The sequence below is a fragment of the Oncorhynchus tshawytscha genome, linkage group LG06 (genome assembly GCF_018296145.1).
Source record: "Oncorhynchus tshawytscha isolate Ot180627B linkage group LG06, Otsh_v2.0, whole genome shotgun sequence".
Classification (NCBI taxonomy): domain Eukaryota; kingdom Metazoa; phylum Chordata; class Actinopteri; order Salmoniformes; family Salmonidae; genus Oncorhynchus; species Oncorhynchus tshawytscha.
In genome coordinates, this window is record NC_056434.1 from 35,172,717 (window position 1) to 35,186,436 (window position 13,720).

The following is a 13,720-nucleotide window of genomic DNA, read 5'->3' on the forward strand; positions in this document are numbered from 1 at the left end:
GACATCAAAACTATGAAATAACACATGTGGAATCATGTAGTAACCAAAAACGTGTTTAACAAATCAAAATATATTTGAGATTTGAGATTTTTATTGCACACTCTTGTGTGCAAAGCAAAGCATACCCAAAACATGATGCAGCCACCTCCATGCTTCAAAATATGAAGAGTGGTACTCAGTAATGTGTTGTACTGGATTTCTCCCGAACATAACACCTTACAGAACATAACACCTTACAGAACATAACACCTTACAGAACATAACACCTTACAGAACATAACACCTTACAGAACATAACACCTTACAGAACATAACACCTTACAGAACATAACACCTTACAGAACATAACACCTTGTATTCAGGAAAAAAAGTTCATTTCTTTGCCAATTTTTTTGCAGTATTACTTAAGTGCCTTGTTCCAAACAGGATGCATGTTTTGGAATATTATATTGTATATATTCTGTACAGGCTTCATTCTTTTCACTCTGCCATTTAAGTTAGTATTGTGGGGTAACTACAATGTTGTTGATCATCCCTTAATTTTCTCATATCACAGCCATTAAACACTGTAACTGTTTTAGTCACCATTTGCCTCAAGGTGAAATCCCTGAGCGGTTTCCTTCATCTCTGGCAACTGTTAGAAAGGACGCCTGTATCTTTGTAGTGACTGGGTGTAATGATACACCATCCAAAGTGTAATTAATAACTTCACCAGGCTCAAAGGGATATTCAATGTCCTTTTTTTTAACCCATCTTCCAATAGGAGCCCGTCTTTGTGAGGCATTGGAAAACCTCCTGGTCTTTGTGGTTGAATCTGTAATATAGAGTTTATACCGTATGCCGGAGTATCGCCCCAGCCTAGTTTTTAACCTTCCTTTCTGTTCCTTTTTAAACCTCTGAAATCGATTACTTTACCAATCAGTGCGGATAGAGCGGCTTGCTATGGAGCGGGCAAGCTATAGCCTAGTTGTTTAAATACGCGATGGACAGACAAGTGTAAGGCGCGAGACGTGACTGAAATTGTGCAGGTGGGGAGAAAGCGAGAGAGGGTGGAGGAGAAGGCTTGGCTTAATGCGCTGGGCATCTTTTTATGACATGCATTATCCTAATTAGGCCCACAGAATACCTACGGAGGTGCGGCATTTATGGAGGAACTTTGAATGTCTCTGAACATCTGACAGTTTGCTTAATGTTAGACCAGAGATAGCTAGCTAACAACCTGGTGTGTGCAGAGTGGCACCAGAATTAAAAACGCATCTTACCTTTTTGTAGTTAATAAATCAAACGCGAAACTTGATAACTACAGTATCCTTAACTAGCTTTGAATAGGTTAATCCATTCTTCTCTAATTAAAAATCTGTCCCTAATTTCTGAATCACGGTTGTAACGTCAGTATGCTACAGTAGCCTATGCTTCAGAGGGGGAGGGGCAGGTAGTCCACAGATTTTCAGCTGGCAGGCAGATACTGGAATAAGTTTCTGAGTGACAGTGAGTGCATGGCATAGGTGCTTTGTTGTGTTTTTTTGTGGGACTGAAAAAAATGTCCTATGCTTTTAAAATAGCGGTTCTGTTCCGGAACAGAATATATGACTGCCATTCCTGGTTCTGTTCCCTGAACCAGTTCCAACCACTGGTTATAAATAATATTTTTTTAGTCAGTGAATACGGACCTGTGTGACTCAGAGGACACCACCACCACACGGGCTGGGCAGAGCATCGCAGCACTTCCTGTAGACACTGCACCAACAGGAAGAGACCTTGATGGCAGATCTGCCAGGCCATCTTCCATCAGATGCCAGGGCTGGGTACACACTGCTGCATTACATATCAGGATGTGGAATGGCCTACGGGGAGAGGAGAGGGACATACAGTGCAATGATACATTGAGGGCCATTATTACAAGATATAGGCACTGGGCCTATTCTCCATACTGTAACCAGAGATCTAGGGAAAAGGAAACAGTGGTGGAGAGGGAAATGAGCAGAGAGGGAAAGAGAGGAGGGAAGGAAAGGAGGGAAGGAGAGAGGGGTGATATTTCTGTGTGCAGCTGCTAGGCCTCAGTAGGCCAAGACAGAGACAAGACAGAGACAGGGTATGAGTGATCTGACAGTGACCCTCTATACAGTATTAGTGATACGGTATAGAGGGCTTCCTCTCTTACTCCCCCATGGTCTGACTGATAGATAATGAATACATTTCGACACCAGCCAACAGAAAGAACCAACACCTTGAATAGTCATCATATCAACCTCAGAGAGAGAGAAAAAATATAATACATACTCACACATACACTCACACACTTCCATACAATCAAACTCACCATATACACATACACACATCGCATCTGGGAATGTGTCTTTCGGGCCTCCCCTTCTTGTGTGTGTGTGTGCTGTGTGAGCAAGTGAAGATTGCCGTGTCGGCCTGAGCGGTGAGAGATCCTTGTCGGTGACAGCGTCGCTCCAGCGGGCTCGAAACCACAGTAACACAGTCGAACAATCCAAACACACCCCACCAATTTTTAATTTCTTCCATTAGAATTCATTATGAGGCCCAGGGCAGTTTGTGTACCCTGTGTTTAAGACTGCCTGCTGGATTAATTAAAAACTGGATGCTGGAAAATTAATGTGTGAATTGTTATCCCTGGCTCTAATGAGTCTTCCCCATAACGCTGTTAGAGAGGACTGGAGTGAACGTTCACCTTCAGGCCTCCAAACACACACGCACACATACATGCACGCACACAGGGTTCATTACTGAGAGTCACACTCACTCCACACTAACTACCGAATGCCTACGTATGCAAATCATACACTTCATAAATACTATACTGTACTTTCTATATATCTTTAGAAAAGTATGAACCCAGAGTTGTTAAACACAAATGAAGAAGTCATCTTTAGATTCAACTCCAAATCCACTACCTGAAATGTAACCGGTGTCGCTGCCTTGGAGTCAAGCCTTAAATTCAAACTTTTATAACAGAGCCAGAGAACAGGTTGGTGGTAAATAAGGAGGCAGTGTTCCTCTCTGTTTAATAAAGCATGAAGTTCAGAGACCTGGCCTCTGTTCCTCTGTATCACCAGGAAACTGTGGCTGCTGCTGCAGCCTGGGAACTCGACAGTCACCTTGGGAAGGCAGTTGTCCTGTCTTAACTGTTCAAATCAAATTGTATTTGTCACATGCTTCATAAACGACAGGTGGAGACTAACAGTGAACTGCTAACTTACGGGTCATTCCCAATAATGCTGAGCAAAAGAAAAAAAAATGTCAAAGAATATAAAAAATAATAACAAGGAATAAGTAGAACAAAATAACAAGGAATAAATACGCACTTAATGTGTTGTGAAATGTGTTATGAAATGTAATGTTATGTAATATTTTTAATTGTACATAACTGCCTTAATATTTCTGGTCCCCAGAAAGAGTAGCTGCTGCATGGGTATCCTTAATAAATACAAATATAATACACAATGAGTAAGGATAACTTGGCTATATACAAAAGGTACAAGTCAATACCGAGTTTATGATTGAGGTCATTTATGATTGACATAATGATTGAGGTAATTGAGGTACTTATGTACAGTACCAGTCAAACGTTTGGACACACGTACTCATTCAAGGGTTTTTCTTAATTTTTTACTATTTTCTACATTGCCGAATATGGAATCATGAAGTAACCAAAAAAGTGATCAAAATATATGTTTTATTTGAGATTCTTCAAAGTAGCCACCCTTTGCCTTGATGACAACTTTGCACAACCTTGGCATTCTCTCAACCAGCTTCATGACGTAGTCACCTGGAATGCAATTTAATTAACTTCTCAAGGGTAGGGAGCAGTATTTGGAATTTTGGATGAAAAGCGTGCCCAAATTAAACTGCCGTCTACTAAGGCCCAGAAGATAGGATATGAATATAATTGGTAGATTTGGATGGAAAACACTCTAAAGTTTCCAAAACTGTTAAAATTGTGTCTGAGAGTATAACAGAACTGATTTGGCAGGCAAACACCTGAGAAAAATCCATTCAGGAAGTAGGATGTTTTTTTTTTAGTTTTCTATTCAATGCCATTACAGTATCCATTGACTTGGGACTCAACTTGCAGTTCCTATGCCTTCCACTAGATGTCAACAGTCTTTAGAAATTGTTTCAGGCTTGTATTCTGAAAAATGAGGGAGTAAGAGCAGTCTGAATGAGTGGACCCTGCCGTGTCACAGAGCTTTTTCATGCGCGCAACCGAGAGAGTGCCTTTCTTGTTTACCTTTTATATTGACAACGTTATTGTCCGGTTGAAATATTATCGTTAGACATGTTTCTATGAACTTTACAGATACAACTTGGATTTTTTGTCTGCCTGTTGTGACTGCGTTTGAGCCTGCGGATTTCTGAAGAAAACGCGCGAACAAAACTGAGGTTTTCGGATCTAAAGAGAAACTTTATCGAACAAAAGGAACATTTACTGAATAAATTAATGTTTTCTGAGTGCAACCATATGAAGATCATCAAAGGTAAGTGATTATTTTATCTCTATTTCTGACTTGTGTAACTCTTCTACTTGGCTGCTTACTGTTTGTAATGATTTGTCTGCTGGGGTATGTTCTCAAATAATTGTAAGGTATGCTTTCGCCGTAAAGCATTTTTTAAATCTGACACCGTGGTTGGAATCACAAGAAGTTCATCTTTAAACCTATGGAAAATAGTTGTATCTTTTCTGAATTTTTATAATGAGTATTTCTGTATTTGAATTTGGCGCTCTGCAATCTCACTGGATGTTGGCCAGGTGGGACGTCCCACATACCATAGAGAGGTTAACAGATGTGCCTTCTTAAAAGTTCATTTGTGGAATTTCTTTCCAATCAGTTGTGTTGTGACAAGGTAGGAGTGGTATGCAGAATAGAACCCTCTTTGGTAAAAGACTAAGTCCATATTATGGCAAAAACAGATCAAATAAGCAAAGATAAATTACAATCCATCATTACTTTAAGACATGACAGTAAGTCAATCCGGAAAATTTCAAGAACTTTGAAAGTTTCTTCAAGTGCAGTCGCAAAAACCATGAAGCGCTATGATGAATCTGGCTCTCATGAGGACCACCACAGAAAAGGTTGACCAGAGTTACCTCTGCTGCAGAGGATAAGTTCATTAGAGTTAACTGCACCTCAGATTGCAGCCCAAATAAATGCTTCAGAGTTCATGTAACAGACATCTCAACATGAACTGTTCAGAGGAGACTGCGTGAATCAGGCCTTTGTGGTCAAATTGCTGCAATGAAATCACTACTAAAGGACACCAATAAGAAGAAGAGACTTGCTTGAGCCAAGAAAGATGAGCAACAGACATGTTAGACTGGTGTAAATCTGGCCAAATTTGAGATTTTTGGTTCCAACCGCCGTGTCTTTGTGAGACGCAGAGAAGGTGAACGGATGATCTCAGCAAGTGTGGTTCCCACCGTGAAGCATGCCATCAAGTCAAGTCAAAGCTGTCATCAAATCAAAGGGTGGATACTTTGAAGAATCTAAAATATAACATATATTTTAATTTGTTTAACACTTTTTTGGTTACTACATTATTCCATATGTGTTATTTCATAGTTTTGATGTCTTCCCTTTTATTTTACAATGTAGGAAATAGTAAAAATAAAGAAAAACCCTTGAATGAGTAAGTGTGTCCAAACTTTTGACAGCTACTGTACACATAGGTAGGGATAAAGTGACTAGGCAACGGGATAGATAATAAACAGTAACAGCTGCATATGTGATGAGTCAAAGGAGATATTAGTACAAAAAAGGTTATTGCAGATATTCCGGGTAGCTATTGGTTAACTATTTAGAAGTCTTATAGCGTAGAGTTAGATGATGTTCAGGCGCCTGTTGGTTCCATATTCGGTGCATCGGTTCTATGACTTGGGTGTCTGGAGTCTTTGACAATTTTTAGGGCATTTCTCTGACACCACCTGGTATAGAGGTCCTGGATGGCAGGGAGCTCGGCCCCAGTGATGTACTGGGCCATACGCACTACTCTCTGTAGCGCCTTGCGGTCAGATGCCAAACAGTTGCCATACCAAGCAGTGATGCAGTCAGTCAAGATACTCTCAATGGTGCAGCTGTACAACCTTTTGAGGATCTGAGGGCCCATGCTGAATCTTTTCAGCCTCCTGAGGGGGAAGAGGTGTTGTCGTCTGCAAACTTAATGATGGTGAGTCGTGCGCACTCACGCAGTCATGGGTAAACAGGGAGCATATGAGGGGACTAAGCAGGTACCACTTAGGGGCCCCCATGTTGAGGGTCAATATGGCGGATGATTTGTTGCCTACCCTCACCACCTGGGGGCAGCCATTCAGGAAGTCCAGGATTCAGTTGCAGAAGGTGTTAAATCCCAGGGTCCTTAGCGTAGTGATGAGCTTGGAGGGCACAATTCTGTTGAACACTGAGCTGTAGTCAATGAACAAATCAAACTTTATTTGTCACATGCGCCGAATACAACAAGTGTAGACCATATGGTGAAATGCTTACATTAGAACAGCATTCTCACGTAGGTGTTCCTTTTCTCCAGGTGGGAAAGGGCAGTGTGGAGTACAATAGAGATTGCGTCATCTGTGGATCTGTTAGGGTGGTATGCAAATCGGAGTGGATCCAGGGTGTCTGGGATAATGGTGTTGATGTGAGCCATGACCAGCCTTTCAAAGGTTTTCATGGCTACAGATGAAAGTGCTACGGGGCGATAGTCATTTAGACAGTGTCATGACTGTCCTGTGAGGATCAGACGGGGTCAGATCAGATGGGTGGGTGACAGTAACCAGGCCTCTCTCTCCCTGACAGAGGGGAGAGAGGAGTACAATGGAGATTACGTCCTCTGTGGATCTGTTAGGGCGGTATGCAAATTGGATGGGAGAGAGGGGGAGCTGCTGGATGGTCGACCATACACACTCGGTAGTAAATTTAAGCAGGAGAGAACTCTCTCTCTGCTCTTTAGTAGCAACCAAAGGAATATCTTTGTTCAGACACTTTTGCCCGCCCAAAACTCTAACTCCAAAAGTGGGTAACGGAACAATAATTCTAAAATAGGGGATTTGGGAAATTGTCAGCGGGGAAAAGTAGAAAATGAATGTAACTTGGAAAGGATACCCCTTAATCTGACAAGTTTTATCCAATATGATGTGAATAGAATGTGAAGAATGATGAAAGTATTTTAAGATAGGAATGTGATTTTAGTTTTCTAATGAGATAATCGTTTTTGATATCCTTTGTACAGTAACTAGCCACGCCCCGAGTGAGGTCAGAGAGCTTGTCAGCATGACAGAATGACCCTTTTTGCCAAGAGTGCATAAAGGCTTGGAAGGGGAATCAACCTTCAGACCAGAAAAGTGTTATGTTGGAAATGGTTAAAGCTTTCAACCTCAACACGAGGTGAAGAAATAAACTCACCTTCCTTTAGATCAGAGAGATGAAGAGCTGCAGCTCATGTCCATCATGGTCTGAATCCTGAATACCAACATGAGGAGGAAGAGGCGAGAAGCTCACCTCAGATAATCACTGGGACAGCTGATTAGCTGTCCTACGTCAGATATTGAGAAAAGAGAATCTAAACGACTATCCTACTATCACCAATGGGAACCATCAACATGGCTGGTTATCTTCGAGAGTGAACAAAAGTAGAGGACGGGAAAGGGGAGACCCCTTTCGGACAATCAGAGCCTTACAAGCATGCCGCTGAAAGGCCAAACAAACATTCTTCCGAAGGACGGCTAGCTCAGACAGAGAAACAGCGAACGGCATTCAAACACGTAAATACAATCATGATGTCTTATTCCAAACGGGCGGTGGTTTATGTGCAAGGTATATGATTAATGTGAGGACAGTCCTAGTATGTATCCATGGTAAATGTCCTTTCTCTCTCTCTCTCTCTCTCTCTCTCTCTCTCTCTGTCTCCCCCTCTCCATCTCAGTGTAATAAACCATCATATTTTGTCAGTCCACTATGGATCTTTGTCTCATGTAAAGGGTGTATGTGTATTCTGTTATTATTTAGTTAGTTATTAAATAAATCATTAAATCAATTTGTGTAGTACTGAATAATGAGCAAAGCTGGGCGTTTTGCAGATCGAAGAAGGTTACTATGTTCAGAATGAGAATTGATAAGAGGTTATGATTAATATGTTGACTGTTTTATGGATGTAATAGGTGAATTCGGGAGAAGGTAACTCTCTCAACAACTTCTTCCGTGGTGCCCCAAATCCTAATGAGTTAATTGTTACATGATTGTGTCGTGTCTTTACTATCATTAAATTGAAGACTTTTTATTAAAGATTCTCTGTAATTAGTATTACGCGATCAACTGATTAATCATGTAACTGTAATTAACTAGGAAGTTGGGGCACCAAGGAAACTAAATCAGATCTGATTTAGTTAACTCCAATTCCCTTTTTGAGTTTTCCTTCATTAAACAGTCCAAAATCACATTGTAAAATTGTGTAAACAGTATAATACTCATTCATGTTATACAACAATTAGATGTAAACCTCATATCTGAGGCTATTATATAAACAGTGTTATGGTAATGTGGCCACACCGTCTCCCATGAGCTTCCCCAAGTTGTAACAAACGGACCAGTTCGTAGATGGATTCTTCACCTATCTTTTATACTTTCTCCAGAACATTAAAATTGTTCGTACCTCAAGTTCTGTGAGGTCGAAGAAATTCCTTTGTGCTATATGAATATTTACTCTGCCTGTTATACTATGTGCCCATGTGGCAGGGTCTTCTCAGGAATTTACGACCTCTCTCTGACCACAGCAGCCTAGTTGAAGTAGGCAAGGGGGAGGCAGGGAGAGGGGTATGGGGCTTGCTATACCCAAAGAGGGCAACGTCATGACATACCACCCCTGGTGATTTGGATCTTGTTTGTCCTGCAAGTTACAAATCAACATAAAATCATGAACACTTGATGTCCTGTTTGTAGATCATCGTTGCAGTCCCCTCTGGTGGTTGAACTTGGTAGGCTTCTCTGAAAGCAGAGCAGTCCACCACAAGGATGGCAGTTGATGTCCGGTTGGTGATCGCCGTTGCGGTCACTTCTAGTGATGTACCTTGGTAGGTTCCCTGGAAGCTGCAAAGTACCCCCGGGAGGGCCAGGGGATGTCCTGGTTTGTGATCGCCGTTGCGGTCCCCCCCTCTTGTGGTTTACCTTGGTAGGCTCTCTGATAGTGGGGATATTGATTGCTTAGGCACTATCCTAAGTTGATAACTATATGATTTTTACAGCTGTAAGGTACTAGTTTTGGGCAGTCTACAGGGATGACCTATGGACTTCTGGGAAGAAAACTGGTGAGTGCTGTAGAGTCAAAGGCCTAGCAGTAAATGTTCAACTTTACTAAGGCTGGTAATTTGCTTGGACCCTTATTAACCATTGGAAGAATGCACTGGAGATTCCCTTCCACGTGTTGCACTCTGAGTGACTCCTATGTTGCTATTCTCAAGGGTAATTTGATTGGTTAGGTCTCTAACCTTCTTACTGATTATAGCTAGACTGACTGTCGCTGGTATTGGTACTGGTGCTCAAAGGGACCAGTTATCCTACCGATTTATTCTGAAATATTATACTATCGGAACACATGATTGGAGCATTTTACTAGTTGTATTGTAGTTGAACCTACACATGGCAAGGAATGATTATTGTTGCCATTTGTTTTGGAGGTGGACAAGTCCACTGGACTTCCTTTATGACCAGTGTGGTACACCTCAGTGCTATCTTAGATATGTTCTAAGATAACCCCCATCTAGGGGCCTGTCTGCTCCTCACTATTCTCATAGGGGAGTTTACAACTAGATTTGATTTATGCTCTGGCGGCCTCGTACGGTGTTGTCCGCAGTCTCGACCCGTCCACCGGCCTCGATGAGGCTCATTATTGGTCTGGGTTACTATTCCCAGCCTTTGTGTCTCCGGACCCCCCCACCAGTGGGTGGTGTTGGTGTCCGAGGCACAAACGAAAAGGTCGGACCCTATGTACGAGTTGTCAGCGGCCTCGTTATGAGAATGGCTGTAACCTTTCAACCAAATCTCCTGATGTTTGTGCTTCAAAATGCTCAGTGGCTGTCGAGGCATGTCAGTCACCACAGCGTCCGCATGTGGCAACCTCTTCAGTACCTGCGAACTGAGACGAGGATATCGGTCTTGTGATATCGCAAAGTGTTTCACCAGTGGGAGTCATCGGGTCAGATGCTGGACTGACGCCATTAGTATCATTGTAAGGGGTGACAGTCCCCAACAAAGCGGAAGGTGTATCATCGGAAGCAGAGTACACTCTGCGCATCAATGTTTTTCTTGTTGAGACGGCCGCAGTTCTTGCGGAAGTGTCCGACGGGCAAGAGGAGTTCATCTCAACTACCGTATTGCACGACTGCAAGGAGGAGGGAAGTTGCGTATTCACAGAGACAGCTGGCTCAAAATCATGAAAAGAATGGTCAATCAAGTTGGCTGATGGAATGTGTCGAGATATCGTAATATCTCCTTGGATCGAATTCTGCCCCAAGAGGTTTTTAAATGTCTTTTTCCCAAGGGGTGCTTTCGACAGATACCCCTCGTGAATGACTGCATTGCAGCTAGCGTTAGGGGGAGACAGTGTGGTCAGTTGAGAAGGCACGGCGGCCTGTGACCATACCTGGTTGGTTTTCCAATCCATCAATGGGAGTAACCGATCCATCAAGTCTGCGCCAAGTAGCAGGGTTACAGTTTCGAGGCTGGTAACATACACAGGGTGAACGAGCGATAAGTCCTTGAAGTGTAGTTTCAGCATGACTCTCAATGTGAAAGGCGAGGTAGTCTGAGTGAGCCCTCGAAGTGTAGTGCCGCATCATTCCACTTTTAACCAACGCTTAGTTGGCTTCAAAGCCCTTCTGAGATCATCGAACAAGGGAGAGATGAGTGATATTGTCGCACCCGAATCAATTAGCGCATGACAAGTTAAGCAGTCGTCTATGACTGTTTCCAGGTATGGCCGTTTAGATTCGTGGTTAGTGGACATATTTCCCACAAAATGGAGTGGTCGTTCGCAACGACGTGATGTGCCATTTCTGTTCAAGGTGGAAGCAGATTGACTTTTCCGATTTTGAGTGGGCTTGGCTTTAACGAAGTGTTTGACCTTTTTCTTCACCACCTTTGTATCAGAGTCCATAGACAAAGCCCGGGGGCTTGTGTCTTGATCAAGCGGGCCCTGGATAGGGTTTTGAATGAGAGTTGGAGAAATTCGAACTTTAACGTCCTTGCTATGGGTGTTAATTCCTGTGGACCTGGTGTCTGGTAATTCCCTGTCTAGTCCTTGTGACTTATCTTTTACCCTTTTCTCAAATTGTTCTCGCTTTAGTTCTTCCCGTAGTGGAACTTCTGGAGAACATTGGTCTACGTTTTGTTCGTCCTTCACCCCTCTGTTACCCTTGTGCTTTGACACTTTTTGTGGGTTGGGTGCAGGAACGTGGCGAACAGGTCGATTGTAGCGGTAGTCATGTTGATGGTGACGTACTTTACAGTTATTTCGACCGCGGAGGTTATTGGAATCATGGTTTCATGGTAGAAACTGTTGTTGTGTGTCCTCTCTCGACGCTCCAATACCAGATAATCCTCTAACTGGAGTGAGTGCTCCTGGTCAAACTTCAAAACCGATTGGTCAGGGCTCTTAGCATTGTGAACTTTTGATGCTTCAAAAGCTGTGCTTGCAAGCTCTCTGAGTTGTAAGAAAGGCTAGCCAACGTGGGCGGCAGGACCCAAGTAGGTAATGAAGGTAGGATACATGTTCGAAAGGAACATTTGTTTAAAAGGTAACAGGTCTTCCATGCCTGTTTCAGTGAGTAGGCCAAAGTAAGCTGAACGAAACCTATGATAGTAAACTTGTGGGTGTTCGTTCCGAGCTTGTTTTACGGTGTTAGCCAGTGAGCTATCGTGTTTGTGAGTCGCAGAACCACTGAATTCTAATTTCAAAGCTGTGGCAAGTTTAGCGTAGTCATTTAGCATGTGTTGCTGTTGTAGACGAATGAACCTTGTCATATGTCTATTCGACGTTCGTTTCAACAGGTAAACCCTGTCAGAACCCGTAGCGTTCGGGTAGCCATCCAACGCATCCTCTATGTCCTGCCAATGTATAGAAAATCCAGCTAGATTTATATTTATCATGTCCTTGTTCAGCATGACTCAGAGAAACATAGGATATTACAGTTCTTCAGATCACATTGACAGGATAGTATCGAATTGAGCTCATACAGTTTATTCTCCAGTGATTCTCCACGTTCGCCAATAGAACAGAGGGTAGCGGTGATTTATCCACTCTCTGACATAGTCTTGTCAGGTATCCAGAACATGTGACTTGGGCTGTAGCCAAACCCTTCCAGTGCCTCTCACTTCATAGCGCAGTCTCCTCCAAGTGTTGCGGATTTCGGCTTGGTCCATGAAAATCAATATATATTGCCTCCGACTCATTGAAGTAGAAGTCCTCATCCAAATGGAGGTTAGTGATAGCTGTTCCAATGTCCAGAAGCCATTTTCGGCCATAGAAAACGACAGCAGAAACAAGTTCAGATCAGCGCCAAAAAAGACACAAAATAGCACAATTGGTCAAGAGCCCCAGACTGAAGGTTTTTAAAGAGCAGTTAAGGCGAGACCACTGGTCCTTATTGTGTATCTCTGTGGTCAGGGCCCCTCACCCTCAGAAGAGCAGACATCAGTTCCTAGCCCAGGGTCTCATCTTCATAACCACAGCCCTAATGAAGGTCTTTAATGGGCCTACTGCTGGCCCTAAATGCTATCTTAGCTCTGGTCAAGTGGGGGTGTTAAGTACCAAAGAGGGAGAGATGAGTGAATTGTTTAATGTAACTAGCCCCCTCTGGCCTGACCTCTGATCTCTATGATAACCTGCCTGAAGGAGGTGATTGGCTCTGGGTGCAGCTAGGCTCTGTCCAATGGTCATTAGGTCTTTATTGGCCATACCGGGACAGGAATTGGTACAGGAACTGGAACAAAACGGTTGATATGTGTGTATAAGTGGTCACGACACCAGAATTTTGACTTTGATACAGATACTAGGTTTAGTATCCCGATTCTCGATACCATCACAATTCTCAATACAACAATTATACCAAAATGATACCACGGCAAAAAAGGCATACAGTAAAACTTCAATTAAAGGCAGTCTCAAATAGCCGCCTGTCCCTTTTAATAGCTGGGCACTGGCACACATTTCAGGAAATAAACGGCTGTTTCAAATAAACGCTGGGTCTAAATGAATTGTTTATGAGGTTACCATTAATTCCCATGAACAGTTTACAAGGTTTAATGTTTGATTTGTTACATTAAATAATTCAGTAATGATGCTAAAAAATGATGCTAATCATACATTTTTATCGCCAGTAAGAAACTACTAACCATTGGCTGCTAACAGCTGAGAACTGCTAGCTAACAGGCAAGTACAAAAAAGAGTCAACAACTTTGGGAGTACAGAACCCAACAAATGGCAGATCACCCTCTAGTGGCGAAAGTAAGGACTACAGAAAATACACATACAGCGTGGAATATTTATTATCAAGGATTATTATTAAAAAATGTAAACAAATTCAGTATACTTAAACAAAATAAATGTGACACAATGTGTAAATGATAACACATTAGTGCATGAAATGAAGAAATTGATTAAAATGCTGTAAGTGAATGCTGGAATTAAACAATTAAACATGCAAATGAGC

At 42.4% G+C, this 13,720-nt stretch overlaps 1 pseudogene; it reads right to left on the bottom strand.

The window, feature by feature from the left end:
• The window catches only part of LOC112253475, a 246,965-nt pseudogene that overhangs the window by 165,983 nt on the left and 67,262 nt on the right, over nucleotides 1–13,720 (bottom strand).